Consider the following 19,387-nt stretch of genomic DNA (forward strand, 5'->3'; position numbering starts at 1 on the left):
TGTACCAGTGCTGTCAGGGGACGTCATGATGAAAAATAAAAACATTATGAACTGTGTTATTAATATGTTTTCTGTGTGATTCTAATTTTGTAAAACATTTTTATGAAGTAGAAATCCCCCAAATGTGCACGTCTTGATGAAATACAGGGAAAGATTTCTGAGTGTCAGCATTTTGCCAATTATATAATGTTATTCTACATCATGACTTTATACAGCATGTGTAATTTCTTGAATGCAATTGTGACATCGGGCAATTAAAATACAAAGAAATGTATATTGGTGGCCCCCTAGAAAACTGGTGTCCTTCAATGTATGCATGAAGCTGCTCGAAGCTTTTTGCCTCTGTTGCATCCTTTTTCGAAAAGTGGTCCCCTGATGTTTCTTTGCACCATGTAATAGATTTCATGAAAGACAATTTTACACATCCCGTCCTGCCTACAATCCATGCGAAATAAAGAATGATCAATTGATATAATATTGCAGTGATGCTATCATTGTGACGCCAGTATTGATGGCTGCCAGAGTCCTTAGTCAGAACACAGACCTTAGAATCCCAGGTGACTTTCTTGGATTTTGTATTCAGCAATATTGTGTTTCTATGAACGGAAAGAACAGGATGAATGTTCCCCCCATGCCTCTTCACTTAGTCTACCAAGTCAACCATTGGCTTGTGGAAGATGGGTGAGGGAGAGATACGAGGGGAAATTGCTGCATAGTGAATGTCACATTGTCAGCAAGTCATCATGCTTACAGAACTACAGTCAACCATTATTTGCTTCACCGATTTTTATTTCAACCATGCTGGCACTTTCTAAATGTTCCTATTTGGTCATTCCCGTGCTGGGTGAAGTGTGGATATTTGACATTGGTGTCGAATGGGAAATATGGGCATCTTTGTAATGAGTTAAATGCACTTTCTGTGAGAACGTAAATGCATCCCGGCTGAGTTCTGACTGGTGATTGGGTGAGTGTGAGGAATGGAGAAGAAGCGGGTGTGCTGTGGGTGTGACATTTTGAACACAAGCACTCAACATGTTTTAATGGGGGCTCATGGGTTTAGTGATTCGGGTACGTGAATGGTCACGCATGTGCACATTTCTCGGGTGATGATCAGTACATACCGCAGTAAGTGCTGTATCATATGTGGACGTCATCACCATATTGTATGTGGCAAAAGGGAACGGGGAAGATGACCTAATTCATAATCTGCATGGAATGTTACCAACCGATTTACTGCCAGGCTAAAAATACTTTGACTTCTACTTGGCCATTATAACATCGAATCAAACAGATTTTTTTTTACTTTGTGGCATAAAATACTGTGGATTCCCATGTTTTGGGTTTTTTTTTGCGTATTTGCGCTGTGATACCCGACTTCAATGCATGAAGTACTCATTCATTCATTCATTTTCTACTGCTTATCCTCACTAGGATCGCGCAGGGTACTGGAGCCTATCCCAGCTGTCTTCGGGCGAGAGGCGGGGTATACCCTGGACTGGTCACCAGCCAATCACAGGGCACATATAGACAAACAACCATTCACACTCACATTCATACCTATGGACAATTCGGAGTCGCCAAATAACCTAGCATGTTTTTGGAATGTGGGAGGAAACTGGAGTACCCGGAGAAAACCCACACATGCACGGGGAGAACATGCAAACTCCACACTCTAACCACTTGACCGCCTTGCAGCCCGAATGAAGTACTCATATTAATTATACTTGAGTCAGTCAAAATAATAAAGATTACCATCAAGATGGGCTCCCCACCCCATGGGTCATAGGGCCATCCGCACAGTGGGGGGTGGAGGGGGAGGTCTGCAGTGGCATGTACCTAGGATTTTAGTTACCGTAGTGATCAAGGCACTGCAATAAATAAATAAACAGCCGTCAATCTGCCCATTATTGATCGCCCCCAAACCCCCAGGAAAACTACCGGTACTCCTGATGACCAGTCTGTCCATGCGCACAGTCATTGTCCGTGAGTTATTGTTGGACGTAACAGAAAGTCTCCTGGGAAATATCATTGAAAGCTTTTCTATGTACTGTATGTAACTTATTGACTGATACAGTATTTTGTCCCGGCTGTGGCTTCTTACCAAGCAAAGCTTCATCCGATGGTCTGAGTGAACCAACAGCATGACGAAATATAATTGAATTGTTTTCTCTGTGAAATCTGCAGATAACCTTTCTGCTGTGCTCACGGCTCTCTGATAACTGATGTGTCATTTTTTGTTATTACTATATTAATGAAACTTCACTCCGAAACCACATATCTGAGGCAGAGTGTCACTTGGACTGAAGATTTGGACTATATGGGAGCAGCAGACTGTAGTCTCTTTCATGTACAAACAATACACTTTGCTTGCTAGGTATTAAATGGCTTTCATAAGGCTGTGCTTATACATTGTGCTGCCTTGCAGAGGCACCGCGCTGAGGACACATACGTACAATGCATTTCATTTGAAAAAGATGGCTATGTTGCTATGAGCATTGCATGCATATTCAAGTCTGTCACCGAGTATAAATTAGATTGACATTGGACCCACGGCTTCCTGTTTTATTTGGCATGAACAGCAGACCTGCGAGTATCATCTTGATCATGTACCAATTAATCCAGTCGAGTAGCTGAAGGGTGTTTTCGGTTAATTTACTGGCAATACAATACAAAAGCAACCAATTCAGGACAGCAGGTCAGAGTGATATACTGCTTTAATACCCACCAAACATACTATATATATTATCTACTATACTAGTATATAGTACTATGGAGTGTTGGGGTAGATATAAGGTGGTGCCACAACTACAGTATTGGCCTTTGGATGGTGAATCTAATCAAAATAAGCTGCCAAATATAGTTAAAAAAAAAACATTAAAAAAAAATTAAAAATTAAACAATTACAATTATAATATTTTGCTCGACCACAACCCTGAAGTAGTATCATTTTTGGGATTACAGTAGAGCCCCACTCTTCTGGGTCCCCCTGCAAATGCAGAAAATCTGCAAATAATTAAGGCGTCCACAGAAATGTTCCTGGGTGCATTCTAGGCCCAGAGTACAAAGTGCAAAATTAAACATTAAAATATTGTTTTTTATTGTTTTTTTTATTGAGAAAAATTAAGATATAAAAATGGTGCGCTTTTTTGCCAATGCCACATCATATGCTGTGTTTGTTTATTAACAATTACAGACTGACAGTGAGTCATATGTGTTTTCTATTAAAAAAAAATATATAATATAAAATATACATATAAAATATAAAACAAGTACTATATATATATATATATTTTAAGAAAAATATTTCACATTCATTCATATTAATTAATACAAATCCAAGACAATAAATTAATTCAAACAACTTACAATAAAGAAGAATCTGTGAGATGAAATATGCCGATAATTCAACCATGCCCCAAAACTTTTTATTTTAATTTTTTAATGGAGCGCTGCTGTTTGCGCGTTAAGGTCGGCAATAAAGTTTACAAAGAGCATCAGACTACGTGTGTCTGTCAAGATGCCGGAGTACTTCCAGTACATGTTGCAGGCGGCTGAGTGTGTATTTATTTAGTACCGAAATGAGGCACAGATAGCCACTTAGTTTCTCGGTCAGGTTATTACGTCGGCACCCGGGTCATTATGATACTGAGTTCTGGTACGCATCCCTAACTGATGCAGAATCTGTGTTGTGTTGCTGATGTACTATAATCACATTCTGCGCATGGAGAATTCACTGTTTTTTTCTATTCTATTCCTCAAATTTAGCTTTCTTGTCTGTTTTTTTGTAGATTATACATTTCAATGCAAATTTATAATATGGGCTGATCTATATTTTCATAATCTATAAAGTTTTTCTGTAATGCTTCTATAAACTTTACGCGCCACAAAATGGGGACAACCTCAGAGAACCTTCATGAAGTATCATTTTGGCAGAGGATGCACAAATGTGCCCTTCACAGACATCATTAAACTTTTGGCAGCATTACCTGACAGTGAATACGGCCAGAATATGACTTCACAGTAATAGTCTGAAAGGTACACGCTTTTTGCCAAAAAATATCACTTTACGGGAAAAAAAAAAAGTCCAACTTGCTTGGCCAATATGCTCGTTCTTTGTGTACGTTGCTGACCCTGCAGGCGCTCAATGTGAATAAAGGCATAATGTCTTGAGATATTTGGTGTATTAGTATCCAGTTTGTTTGTTGACATGTACCAGGTGTTGGGCACAGTTGGTTGGTACGGCGCTATGACGGTTTGCCACCGAAGATGTGCCTTAATGAGAGGAGTAAAGCATGAATTGAAGACTTAAGTTGAGTTTGAGTGTAAGTTGGAACTTCCGCTACAACTAAATTGAACACCTAAGTGACAGAAGACAAGAAGGACATACAAAATAAAATAGATAGATAGATAGACTTTCTTTATTGTCATTGCACAATAACACAGCAGTGAAATTGCCAAGGAAATGTTGTTGCCTGGCTCCCGTATAATAATAAATAATAATGTGGAGAATAAATAAATGACATCAAATATGAACAATGTACAGCATAAACAGTAATTTGTACAAATAATTTAAATAATTTAGAATAAATAATAACAATTTAAAGTTTTGCGTGTGGGCAGGTAGAGGGTCTTATTTTAAATTGTAATATCAAATTTGAATTCACGATACAATTTAAATTGATTATAATATAAATTGATTTTGTAATTTGTTGAGTTTAGTTTTTTGAATAAGAGTTAGTCGGGGGTTCCCTGTGTCTGAGTGAGTTATTGAAATGGTAATCATGTTCCTAGATTTAAGGGGGGTAGGGGGGTTTTCCGTCGAAAACCAAAGGGGGAAACAAGATGAAAGTTGGTGGAAATAAGGGTATATATGCTCTAGAAATAAACATATGCAATTCTTAAGTAATGTCTTTCTACCATTCATCATATATCTTTGTACCAAGAGAAAATGTTCAACCTTATATTTTATTCCCGTGTGCACTCTGAAATGCTACAGTACTAAAAAGATTAAATATGACAACAGTAATAAAAGGATACTTTAATCACTGTTGTTGTCTTGCACACTGAAAGGGACGTTGCAAGGTAGGGAGAGTCAGGGTTATTGGGAGGAGGAAGTCTCAATAATGAGACCACTACGCCGCTTCTTTGCAACTGTCCTTTTCATATGAACAGATCCTTTCACATGGTTAAATATACCAAAATGGTGGCGGCAGTCGAACAGCTAAAACCAGGCATGCAGAATCAGAATTTCTTTACTTTTTGAACATTTTATTATGTCTAATTTAACTTCTATTTTCTTTTCTTTGGCATACCTCTATTAGAAGAGTCTGACTTACACCTGGGAGACAAAAGTGAAGTTGTATACAGCGCACAAAATAAAATCCAACCATATAACACAATGATAAACACTGTCCATCCAATGATAAGATCCTGTTGGTAAGTATTTACTTCATTGATTCATGACAGTTTTTTTTCAATTGCTAAAAAACTGTCTGAACCAAATGCTCCATTGCCTGAAGCCACTGATTGAATCCAACACATTGTCATTGTGACGCACCTGAGTTGCATTAGGGTGAGCACAGGCGTCACTGGTTGACTCCAACCCAAAATTGATCACACTTGTGGCTAATGATGTGAGAAAACATGTGTAAGCCACAAGTTGTGTGAGGTGGTCAGCAAAGACAAAGAACAATAATATCTAATGAAATTAGAGCCACAAGATTTGTTGTTTTGCAAGGGTTAGCTTGAAATATGGGTTTTGTGTTCACATTTTAGGGAAAAGCAAAGCAATGTTTGAGAAGTGAACCACACAAAGTGCATGTGTTGCAATATGGTGTGTGGCTTGTGGTTTGTTATTTGTGTGTTTGTGTGTGTGCATGTGCGTGTGCATGTGTGCCAGGGATTGAAAATGAATGAGACCCCTCCGGCTAGTACAAAGGTTTCACATTGACACATATTGATTATGTGGCTGAATGCAAGACTGTGTGTATGGGCTGGGGGCTAGAGGCTGGGGGTTATGGGTGTACAGATGTAGAGAGGAAGCATGTCTTCAGATGTGTGTAAAATTAAAGATTTATGAAATAATTTTAAGTAACTAAGTCCTTTTTTAAATACCAGAGTTGTTAACTCTTTCAGTCCCAGCCATTTATCAAAAGCCGTCCGTCTCGGTACCGGCCATTTTTGATGATTTTGACTTTTTGATTTTTCAAGGTGCATAGAATATTGTGTCCTAGGGCTATATAAACATGGTATATACCAAAAGAAAGAAAAAAGAAGTATGTTCAGTTTGTAAGTTTCAGCAAATATAACTTCTCAACAAGAGGAAGAAAAAAGTGTTTGTGAAAAGATACATAACTTTTACTTTCTTTACAAATATAATTTTCATATTTGCAACTGAACTGTGTGTGTGCATGCGTTAAATTTAAAAAAACAATTTAAAAACGGTGAGATGCCTTTCCACTTCCTGGTTTCTGTATTTCTATGGGAGAGATGATGATCTCTTATAAAATGCACTTCTGTCACCTTGTGGACGTTATTTCGGCTTAAAACTGCACCAAACATGAGCTCTTCTTTTAAGCAGTTGCATCATTGCCTCTTTGTGCCTCTCGCACAAAAAAAACCCTAAAAGACATTTTTGTCTTTGAAAGTGAGCGGTCGGCTGAAAAAAATGTATAAATGTAATATCTTTGGTAGCTAATGAGTTCAAAACAAAACATTTGGCAGTAATTTACTACTTTTCTTAGGTATAAAAAGCAATGAAATCACCAGCTTGTCAACCCTATGGAAATCACAGGTGGTCATTACTCAAAAAACAGTCTGACTCATAGTGTCATTTTACAAAGAACACTACACTCATCACACAGCAACCTAACACTCAAAAGGTAGTTAATCAAAGCATGTAATTATGGTTATGGCAATGATGTCAGCCTCCCTCTGGGATGATGAACAGTGAAAGACCACAATAGCCGACGATCCAGATGGCGCCTTGTTCTGCAGTCAGTGAAGTTCAGCATTGGACACCGATTAAGAAAGACCGATGTGGTCGCTGATTATTTGTCCGGATTGCCCCATGGTGCCAACCTTCCTCCAGAGGGGAGGGATGATGTGACAGAGCATGCTCGTCACAAACTCCAGGCACGACATTTATCTAGATACAGTACTTGCAAATCAACACACATGCATGCATATTATGCACGATGCTTACTTACATATGCAACACGTGCAACATCTTTTCCCCATCTTCCCTGCTGATAAAATACACCAGGGAATATTTGATCCTCTACGGCATACACATCCATACGTTCTAGCACACATACCATACTTTTGGTGCTGAGTTCTCCCTGGTTGAAACGGCACTAAAACTTCCGGCATGTTTAAATGCAGGTATTTTGGGCATTATGTCGGTCGCATGATATGTAACGCACACCAAAAATACTTTATTATTGTTTGTTTTGATGTATTACTTATGTTGTGAATATATATGACACATTCATTCATCCTCATGAGGGTCGCAGGCGGTGCTGGAGTCTATCCCAGCTGTCTTTGGGCGAGAGTCGGGGTACACTCTGGACTGGTGGTCAGCCAATCACAGGGCACATATAGACAAACAACCATTCACACTCACATTCATACCTATGGACAATTTGGAGTCGCCAATTAACCTAGCATGTTTTTTTTGGAATGTGGGAGGAAACCGGAGTACTCGGAGAAAACCCACACATGCATGGGGAGAACATGCAAACTCCACACAGAGATGGCCGTGGGTGGGATTGAACTCAGGTCTCCTAGCTGTGAGGTCTGCACGCTAACCGTGCATTTATTTGCTAATCTATTTATTCATTCATTCATTCATTTTCTACCGCTTTTTCCTCACGAGGGTCGCGGGGGGTGCTGGAGTCTATCCCAGCTGTATTCGGGCGAGAGGCGGGGTACACCCTGGACTGGTCGCCAGCCAATCACAGGGCACATATAGACAAACAACCATTCACACTCACATTCATACCTATGGACAATTTGGAGTCACCAATTAACCTAGCATGTTTTTGGAATGTGGGAGGAAACCGGAGTACCCGGAGAAAACCCACGCATGCACGGGGAGAACATGCAAACTCCACACAGAGATGGCCGAGGGTGGGAATCGAACCCTGGTCTCCTAGCCGCGCTAACCACTAGACCGCCGTGCCGCCGCTAATCTATTTAGTTATTTAATATTAAATAACAATTGACTATAGGGTTTGGGGGGTTTAAAAGGGTAGCATTGTCAGGCATGGAGCCCCAGCTAACATGGTTAATTAATGGTTAATGGTAATTAGTGAATGGATGTTCTAAACAGTGAGTATAGTATAGTACTATAGTAGTCATTTGTGGAATATTTTTCTTGCTCTTTTTTTAAATGTGTATAAGTAAATATTCTTGCTGATAAAATGGGGTCATACAAAAATCGAGGTTTGAAATGGAAATATTTTTTTCTCAGCGTTAATGGACTCATACTGCAGCAAGCCACTCAAGTCCAGAGTCTTGCACAGCTCCAAATTCAAAAATCAATGGACCGCATTCAAGTTGTGGTGTTTCTTCTGAAAGTGCCACCACAGGTTGCATTCCTTCCAAACAGTGTTTACTTTGTTACAATGTAAACAGATTGGCTTCCCCCACTTCATTTTTGGTAAATGCATACTTTGGAGTTTAAAGTCCAATTTTCAGAGTGTCAACTTTTCTTTTTTTTCTCAGTGTTCATAGCGTCATATTTGTTGAAATGCTACTGGTGCTTCATTGTGACAAAAATGCCTCACTGTTGTCCCAAGCAGAGGCTGTGGTGGGCAGATTGATTCAAATATCAATAATATATATATATTTTTTATCCCGTCCAGCCATTGGGGCAGATAGTATTGTTGATCTAAATGCCCTTACATGCTAAACAGATTTGCTCTGTGTCAGGAAAGGTGTAAGCTACAACTTACCTGTACTATGAAATTTTATTTGCCATTATTTGATGTTGATATCGATAATATTGATCCCAATGCAAGCAATAAAATCTGGTTTTAACTTACATAACTCAAACATGTGCAAATCTTTCTTCCGTTGGCTAAAAACCGTGAAAAAAAATCAACAATAGGTGCATTTTAGAGTGTCAGTTCTGTTTTGACTGCCGAACAGTGTGTGTAATATCAGAGAAGTCCCTCATCCATGTCTTCATCTTCTACCTCCTGCAGTTTCTTCATTGTCGCAAATGAGCAGCCTCATAACTCTTTCATCACACACTTTGTCGGCCTCCCTCGCTCTCATTTAATTTCACTGTCACTTTTGTCTCATGGTAAATCAACCCTTGAGCTTTTGCTGTTCTCTTCATCACATAGTAGTCAAGTCTTTTGAAATCTGTTGGTGATCGACACCGACTCCACAAGGTCAAAAATTCACCAGCAGAATTGAGCAAAAGTTATACTATAGTGATATAATGATCGACTTTGACTTGAAAATGTATTTGTGTATTTTCCATGACGAAGGTGTGTGCATGTGAAGTGAAAAATGACAGCATAGGAGATGTTGCAAGAAAAGAACATGATCATGAATTAGCTGCATCACTGTATCAGCCGGGTTGTAAGCGTAAGAAAAAAGTAGCGGCTTATATCCTGGAAATTACGGTAATAGGTGACGTAATAACAGGAAGTAGCAAAATTCAACGTACAATATAGAAAAAGATTACTGTAATACGAACATGGTGGACCACAACTTTATGAGTTTATAAATTTAAACGGGTTGTTGACATAAACAGGTTTGACTTACACGGGTGCCATTTACAGCAGGTCATAAAACACATTGGCAGGCAAGGGGAGCACACAACACCTTCCAAACAGCACTGAACAGGCCTATGGACCCCGATCCCAGAGAGCCCGAATCCACAGACCAGACCAGAATCCACCTGTGTATATTACGAAGGACCTAACTTAAATTCATAGCCCATTTTCAGTCCATTACAGCGGTCCCCTGGGGAGGGAAAAGCAAATTAGAACTAGATCTACTCCATTGACTTCATCATTAACATTAAAATTGGCCTCCCCACACCTGTCATAAACACACTTTCACATACTGACCACACACGCACACACACACACACAAAAAGAAGAACCCATCACACTTGCAAATGACCAGACAGTGACAACACTTGGAATAATAGCAAAGGAACGATGCCTCAAAGAACACATGAGGGAATGCTACTACCTTATTCCACCCTCTCACGTTCAGCAGGACTCATCTATGGTGTCCTGACTGCCACTGTGTTTAGTCCTCTCCTGGTAGACCGGTGTGTGTGTGCGCGTATGTGTGTGTGTGTGTTGGGCCATTTACACAGCGGTGCATTGCCTTTTGATAATGCAGAAGAGAGAATGGCTGGTCATTTAGTTGAGAAAGCTTCACACCACGTTTCATCCCACACTGTTTTCCATACAAGATCAATAGTGGAAAGTGAAGGTGCACACTGCACCAGAAAAGTGGACAGGGAAGGAATAGATATACTAATATCAAAGCCCCAGGTCCATGTTTGTGGTAATCACAGCCATAAAAATTGATAATTGCAACGCTTTCTCCGCAAACCAGACCTGCTGTGGGGAGAAAAGAGAACTTGTGTTTGTGTAGCCGGCTGCAGTTGTGTTTGGACAATTACTGTCCAATTTCACACACTTTCTTTTCAAAATGTGAAGGAATTATTTTTAAAGAGCAAATTGCACACTTATTCGAATGAGACTTCACCTCAAATGAATGTCATTAGGTGCCGTGAAGGATGTCTGTATTCTTATTTGGGGATGTGATGGCGACCTCGTGTGTGTAAACCTGAATGTGGAGTGTGTATCCTGGTTTGTTTTCTGCTTGGACCACTGGGTCTTATCGGTCTTTCTGTTGACATTTCTTACTCTGATTTCAATGGAGGCAGACAGACTCAAACACAGACATGATTCATTCATTCATTCATTCATTTTCTACCGCTTATCGTCACGAGAGTTGCAGGGGTGCTGGAGCTGTCTTCTCAGCTGTCTTCGGGCGAGAGGCGGGGTACATCCTGGACTGGTGGCCAGCCAATCACAGGGCACATATAGACAAACAACCATTCACACTCACATTCATACCTATAGACAATTTGGAGTCGCCAATTAACCTAGCATGTTTTTGGAATGTGGGAGGAAACCCATGCATGCACGGGGAGAACATGCAAACTCCACACAGATATGGCCGAGGGTGGAATTGAACTCGGGTCTCCTAGCTGTGAGGTCTGCGCCGTGCTGCCTCCACAAAAAACATGCAAGCAGAAAATACTGCATATTTAAAATTGAGTAAAAGTGAGTTTTGCAAATTGTATCTAAATACCTGAACAGTGTATACATTTTGGACAAATTTAGTTTTTGATTAAAAATTGAGTTTGGCCACTCACAATTCATAGAATGGGGTCTAGTGTTTCCAATTCAAAAAAACTATAAATGTGGTTAAATCACAGACAAATTGTGCAAGAAGAAACATTTCACACTATGCAAAACGATGTAAGTATGTGAATGTGCCAGTGTGAGAAGCTGGGTAAGGGGTGCTGGGAAGTGTAACTGGTTTATACCTGCATGCAGCCAACAGTGACTGACTCCAATCTGAGAGGACGAGACAGCCCAGGCCATGGCCTGCAAATCTCATTTAGCTCTGGGACATGAGAGGTGATTTGCTGATAGGGAAAAAAGTGAGGAGTCGGTGGATGAGGGCGTCAGGGTTACGGTGAAGCTCTGGGAAAAGAGAACAAATGGAAGGGAATTGCAAAAAAAAAAAATGTAAAACAACAAAAAAAAAAATCAGCCGAGAGGATGTGGGGGAGGTACGACGGCAAGCTGTAAAAGACTCTGCGAAGAAGCAAAGGGGTGAAAACGAGACGGGCATCATCTTGGATGGATTGGAAGAGTAAACAGAGGTGAAGGAGGGATAAGAAGGAAAATAGTGGCTTGTTTCTTAGGACGGACAGCGAGAGATGCCACACCGTGTGCAAAAAGGTGAACGAAAGAGTTTCTTGTCACATGGAAAAGTAGGGGAAGGAATTATGTGGAAAAAATTGGAGAGAATGTAGTGTGAAGAACGAGATAGGAACTGGAAAATGGAGGAGGAAAGTGTTTTAGGAAAGAGAAGACTGAGGAGAAGTGTGTCTCTGTGTGTGTGTGTGTGTGTGTGTGCACGGGAGTGTGACTGATTTGGCAAAACCAGACGTAAAAGGTTAGTCTAATACGACGGCTGGTGAGGAGGAAAGAAGCCTGAGGATACTTTCAGAAAAAAGGAAGAGAAGATGAGTGTAAGGGATGAGGGCAACAGAGATCCAGTCTCAAAACTGGAGAGGAGAGACAAAGTTGTTCTCGAACTTTTCTTGCCCCCCGATACGAAACTCAATGAGCCCCCAAAGTCCAATCACTTTTGATATTCCACAAGTCACTGAAAGCATTCTCTAATTCCCAGAGAGTGTGGTCCTTTTTATTCATTCATTCATTCATTTTCTACCGCTTTTCGTCACGAGGGTTGCGGAGAGTACAGGAGCCTATCCCAGCTGTCTTCTGGCGAGAGGCGGGGAACACCCTGGACTGGTGGCCAGCCAATCACAGGGCACATATAGACAAACAACCATTCACACTCACATTCATACCTATGGACAATTTGGAGTCGCCAATTAACCTAGCATGTTTTTGGAATGTGGGAGGAAACCGGAGTACCCGGAGAAAACCCACGCATGCACGGGGAGAACATGCAAACTCCACACAGAGATGGCCGAGGGTGGAATTGAATCCTGGTCTCCTAGCTGTGAGGTCTGCGCGCTAACCACTCGACCGCCGTGCTGCCCTGGTCCTTTTTAGTCCACTTTATTTTAATCAATTTTCAGTGAATTTTAATGGGGACATATTATGCTTTTTCCACATTTCTGACCTGTAAATATTATTAGAATGTTGTATTCTCATGTTAAATGATGCCAAAGCTTCCAGGAAATATTTTTTACAGGTTTGACAGAATGCTAACTTCCCTAAAGAGGCATTTATCAGTGGTTGGACTTCTCACTCACCAATGACGTTACTAATGGCCTTTTTCCACCACAATTGATGAGTCTACCTGAGTATTTTTAAACGCAAGTAGTTCCTCAAAAAACATAACATAAGTCATTGGGAATGTGACCAATCACAGCGGAGTGGGTGGGTTGTTGGTGGAATCAATTAAAACAAGCCATTTTGGAAAGCCAATGAAATACAACTCGAATAGGTGCAGAGTCTGAAAGATCTACAAAGCTTTCTGTGCGGGTTATTGTGTGTAGCTGATCTACAGTCCACAACTGTTAGAATAAAATGTAGATACAATTATTATAGCATTAGTTATCACCCTTATATCCATTTGTTTAGACAATAGAAAGAGTGTTTGAATGTGCTGAAGAAGAAATGTTCCCGTGACCCTGACCAGACATCCCCAGCGACCCCCAGGTCCTGGAGGTGCCTGGATGTGCCAACAGCAACCCTGCAGATGTTCATGTTAATCCTGCAAGAATGTCCCAAGATAAGAACTCATAAAACAATAAAAGTAATTACTCTCACATATACACACACACACACATAGACAAACAAATACAGCTTGTGCAACTGCCCCCGCCCCCATAGAGTTGCACGACCATGTAGTAGGGACCCCCGAAAGAGAATGTGAACCGCATACTCAGAGTGGAGCTGCATGTCACTGGGTATGTTGTTTCACTCTCCTCGCTGCGGGTAACTTTGAATATTGTTGTCTGTCTCTTCTGTATTTAAGTGTTTTTACAAGTGTCACAGGGGTTTGAACCTGACAACAACTCAATACAAAGGGCCAAAAATGGGCATAGTAGTACTTCAAGGTAGGGATTATTCATTAGGAAAGACAATGTGCTACCTTAAATGGAAACAAAACACTCAAATAGCATACACATTAGCATCCTGTTTATTTTTAACTCTTGTTTTAGTTTTCCTGATTTGTTTTGTTTGTTGACTAAACATTGCAGTTGATGTCAGGTATGAAAAACAAATCAAATTTGAGTCTAAACGGAATAAAAGAAACGTGGAAACAGATGTAGTTTGAAAGATTGGTGTTCATATGTAGTACCCCTTCATCCATCGCTTCTTTCCTTCCTTTCTCTCCCCTATCCCTGCCCAGGCAGAATTGGCTCGGTTCCGAGGACAATGTTGGAGCTGGCTTTCCTGGTGTGAAAGACAAACTGCCTGATATCGACGGAGAGCAGACAGAGATGTAGAGGGGTGTGTGAACAAAATGGAAGGATGTAAAAATATGAGGTACAGAAAAGGAGCCGTGGCTCCAAGAGGAATTGTGGTAAAGCATTCCAGGACATTGATTTGCAATTCCAATGATTCTTACTTGTAGTGAAGTGACGCATTTCAGTTTAAGTGCGCATAAATAATGTGAACCGGCAGTGTCCAGTAATGGATAGTCCTGTCCTAGCAAGATTGGTGAGGCTGTATTGTGGTTAAACAATACAAACATCAAAACCATTAGGAGGTAGTATCAATGCGGATTAAGATTGCATGAGGTGCATGCTAATACGTCTGAGCTCCTGTCCCATAGCAATAATGTTACTACCGTCGTCCCTGGGCAACATTGTGGTTGGAATACCTCTCCATCACTATGTCGCAGTAAAAATAAATAAATAAACGATTGCTGTTTCATGGACTAATGGCTTATTAGTAAAAAAAAATACTTTTGACCCTTGATTTTGAAGATTCCTTATCGTGTCATTTTGGGTGGAGTCCTATCCAGGATCCAACAATTTCGGGCAACAATGGCACTGGAATGTTGTCTGGGGGTCTCCTGTCTTGTGTTGCCTCGCTTTCCCTGATGATCATTTTGGTGTGATACGTCTTGGTTTTCATTGGCAAGTTTTTGCCATGGTTTCGAGCTCTCGTTCGGCCAAATGTGCTAGCGGGAGGCTTGTCTTAATCCAGTCTATGAATCTGTTTTTCTGCCTTCACGCTCCATAAGAGGAGGTTTCGCCAACCTTTGCTGGTGTTTATCGCCATTTCAACATGTTTAGTTTGTGAGGAGACGGTTTAGTGTTTATAATGATTTTATTTGCCATGATTGAACAGTCCGACACGGACATCCCTTCTCCGCCTGATGACATTATTTAATTCACATGTGAATTTCTGTGTTTAACAGTAAATTCCGTTTTTATTAGCCAATTCTGCAATAACGTTGACACGAAAAACAGAATCATCAACTCATCTTATTTCCTTTTACTATTTATACCGATATAAGTCATTTTCTTATCACTGGAAGAATTTATAGTGGATTACCAGTATATAAAAATTATCCGGTATTTGGTGTTTGATATGTGATCCAAGATGGCCGACTACACAAGCAATGCTGGGAGTATCGTCCATCCATATCTTCATCAATATGGGATTCAATGTACCAAAAGGTAAACTACAAGTTTACAAGTCACAATATTGTACGATAACCAAGACAGCGTATGAGAACAGAGGTAACATTTTGGCTAAACTGAATCATTCGAATACCGAAATCTGAGTTTCCACTGTATTTCATTATTCTTTGACTTGGTTGTATTGTGCTCTGGTTATTGTGGTCCGAACAATCGGTGTGTTCAAACAATATGGGGACATAGAACAGACGTAATGGGGTTTGCATCCCTGTCTGGGAACACTGGACCAGAGCCATTACCATTACCAGTACCAGTACCATTACCAAGGTACTGAAGGGTGCATGGGTGTTTACCCAACCAGTCCACATCTGCTTTGAGAACATGGAAAAAGCAGTGTGCTCCAAGAGTACTAAACTTGCTACTATGAGCCATTCTCTTTCTGTACATTTGGAGGAGGTTCTTGGTTGCCACCAGTAAGAGGTCTTTTGACTGTCTTTGTTGTTAATCCCAAAGACATTTAATGGGTTTGTACAAGATTTACCGCATGAAAGTTATGTATGTCTTTATAAATATTGCCTTTTGCACTGGTCCATAGTCATGCTGAAAACAGTGTTTCACAAAGTTCCAACAAGGTTGGAAACGTACGAAAAGATGTCTACACTAGTCATGAGACGTGCGTCTGGTTATTTCGCAAGAGTGCTTATTTCTGGGACAGAAATGGGATTTTCAGAAATGGAACAAAATTACATGCTGGTTGTGTGACAGCAATTCAGCATTTACCTACTGTGTTAATGTCAAAGTTCATTCCAATTTGCTGTGGTTCCACATGCAACAAGGAATGTGTGGTTAACAGGACCTAATGGATGAAGATTATGATTATGATAATGAAAATTAGAATGGTTCAGGCTTGTTGAAAAGCCTGATCAAGTGGCTTTCCAGATGTCTAAGCGATGGACGGCCTGCACACAGGAAATTAAAAGATGGGAAATACGAGATCCTTGTTTAAAGTATGTGAAATTAATTTCATATAATCTTACATATATAATCTATACTAAGGCAGTGGACGTTAAGTATGCCAGCAGATGAGGCTTTATTCAACTTTTTGCATTGCAACATATTAACACTGCCTTGGCATGTCTCTTGCTGAAAGACAGCGAACACAGGACTGCAGAGAGGCAAAGAAGGATTGAAGCAATATAGGAACAAGTGGAAAAAAACATGGATGACTGGCAGAAAGAGGGATCGTGTCGAATGACACCATCAGTCAGAGAATTAACGGGCCACGATGAGCCAGCTTGTACGGCAGTCTGTTAAACACAGGCATGTTGCCCAGCACTGTCAACGAGCCACTAGGCAATGTTTGTTTGTGCTGAGGACAGAGGAAGGAAAAAGGGGGCAGAACAGCAAGTGTTGGGCTAACGGACAACTTTGAAAATATGGTTTGAGATTACCACTGATTTACATATTCTTTGCTTCAATATTTTTCTCATACAATGACATAATGGGTACCATAGTAAGTGTCAATATAGTGATATATATAGCACATCATGACTGGTTCAAGACTCTTCATCCTTGTATTTAGCAAACATCAACTGCTTGTATTGTTTCTTGAATTGGCTCATCGTTGTGCATTGTTTGACTTCCTTACTCAATCCATTCCATAGTTTGATTCCACATACTGAAATGCTATGGCTTTTTAATGTAGTCCTGGCATATAAGTGTTTCAAATGTAGTTCTTCCCTGAGGTCATATTTCTCCTCTCTTGTAGAGATGACATTTTTAGGTAATTGGTTATTTTTAGCCGTATGCATTATTTGAGCTGTTTGAAGATTAGTTTAAGTATTTGTGATTTTAGAAATAAGGAGTTAGTATGTTCTCTGTTGGCGGCATTATGAATTATCCTTACTGACCTTTTTTGCAGTACATTTAGCGAGTGAAGATTGCTTTTATAGTTATTACACCATATTGCCACACAATAAGTAAGATATGGTAGAACCAGAGAGCAATAAAGAGTGTGGAGTGATTTCTGATTGAGAACAAATTTTGCTTTGTTTAATATTGAAATATTTCTGGCCACCTTATGTTGTATATTTGTAATATGAGGTTTCCAGTTCATATTTTCATCTATTGTGATCCCCAGAAATGTATTTTCCTTCACCCTTTCAATGTCTACACCGTCTATTTGTATTTGGTGGTACGTGTCCTTTCCAAACAGCATGATTTTAGTTTTACTTAGGTTCAAGGACAATCTATTATCATCAAACCATCTTTTCAGTGTGACCATTTCTTCTCTGAAAAAGAAAAGTTGGTCTCTTATTTCACTTTTGACGTAATTATTGTCCTTCATCGACAGTTTGGCACTGTGAGTCTCCCCAATTCTCTGTTGCATATTTTGTGCAGTTTTCTGTTTAGATAAACGAGGATCTCACCAAACACAATAGAGTCAAAATCATATGCAGCTGGTGTAAATTATGGATCTGACAAAAGCGTGCAATACAATTTATCATAATATCTTAGTCAATACATTGAAACGGTACAGCATTGGGGGTGAAAAGTTACTCAAAGAACAGGAAGCAATTTGTGAAGTTGTGAATTATGTATATGTATGTATGTATATATGTATACTATATACATATATATGTATACATATAAATATATATACATATACCCCCCCCCCACACACACATATATATATATACATATATATATTATTGTTCAGCCATTTAGCATGACAGCTTTTGTATAAGAATAAGAATAAGGAAAAGTTCATTCATTCATTCATTTTCTACCGCTTAGTCCAGGGTGTACCCTGCCTCTCGCCCCAAGTCAGCTGGGATAGGCTCCAGTTTGTGTGTGACCCTAATGAGGCCATGTAGCATAGACAATAGACAATACAATAGGAACACATATCCAAGAAAAAGCGGCAATATCTATAATAATATAAGTCTGGCTTTCAATCGTGAGCACAAAGCCAAGCAAAGTCACTTTTGGATTCCCAAACCCGGGGCCTTGTGACCCACATGCAGCCAAGTCTTTTAAGCAAGGCAATGGTGTCTTCTTCACATTGTTGTCTGGGGGTGAGAACAAATCATCCACAAATCGCAAAAGCGCTGAGCACTCAGTAAGTTGGAATTCTGCCAAAATGAGAGCGAGGAAGGCAAGTCTAGATAGCAGGGCTCTCAGCCGTACAGCTGAGTGAATTTGGAACATTTTCCATCAAACTGAAAAGCAAACCAAAACTAAGCATTTGGATAAACAATCCAATTTAAAAGATCTATTGCAGAGAACCCCTGGGTTGCTTGAAGAATTTGAGACAATATGATGTATGGATTAGAAATTTGTGTTTTAATGCATCCTTCAATGACATCTGTTTGGGGTTGTGGTGCTCCTCCAAGGCATACATTCATTCATTCATTCATTTTCTACCGCTTTTCCTTACAAGGGGTCGTGGGGGTGCTGGAGCCTATCCCAGCTGTCTTTGGGCGAGAGGCGGGGTACACCCTGGACTGGTGGCCAGCCAATCACAGGGCACATATAGACAAACAACCATTCACACTCACATTCATACCTATGGACAATTTGGAGTCGCCAATTAACCTAGCATGTTTTTGGAATGTGGGAGGAAACCGGAGAAAACGAGGAGAACATGCAAACTCCACACAGAGATGGCCGAGGGTGGAATTGAACCCTGGTCTCCTAGCTGTGAGGTCTGCACGCTAACCACTCAACCGCCGTGCCACCCCCCGAGGCATACAGTAATTGATTATTTTGACTATTTAAATACAAGGTTTATCAATGGTTATCAATGGCAGAATTGTTTTATGTGATAATTCAGTGGTTGTTTATCTATATGTGCCCTGTGATTGGCTGGCCACCAGTCCAGGGTGTACCCCGCCTCTTGCCCGAAGACAGCTGGGGTAGGCTCCAGCACCCCTGTCACCCTTGTGAGGATAAGTGGTAGAAAATGAATGAATGACT

General features: G+C 40.3%; 1 long non-coding RNA gene across 2 annotated transcripts in view; it reads left to right on the forward strand.

Moving 5' to 3' along the window:
- LOC144899664 (uncharacterized) overlaps positions 1 to 19,387 on the forward strand; it is a 121,053-nt gene that overhangs the window by 25,153 nt on the left and 76,513 nt on the right. The window contains exon 5 of one of the 2 annotated variants that reach the window (XR_013627994.1): positions 14,170 to 14,677. The exons of the other annotated variant lie outside the window; for it this stretch is intronic. This is a non-coding gene — a long non-coding RNA (uncharacterized LOC144899664). Of the gene's footprint in view, positions 1 to 14,169; positions 14,678 to 19,387 lie in introns of those variants that run through there. 2 annotated transcript variants of the gene reach the window in all.

Source organism: Doryrhamphus excisus, linkage group LG8, assembly GCF_037039965.1.
Source record: "Doryrhamphus excisus strain RoL-2023G ecotype Guam linkage group LG8, RoL_Dexc_Guam_v1.1, whole genome shotgun sequence".
Lineage (NCBI taxonomy): Eukaryota > Metazoa > Chordata > Actinopteri > Syngnathiformes > Syngnathidae > Doryrhamphus > Doryrhamphus excisus.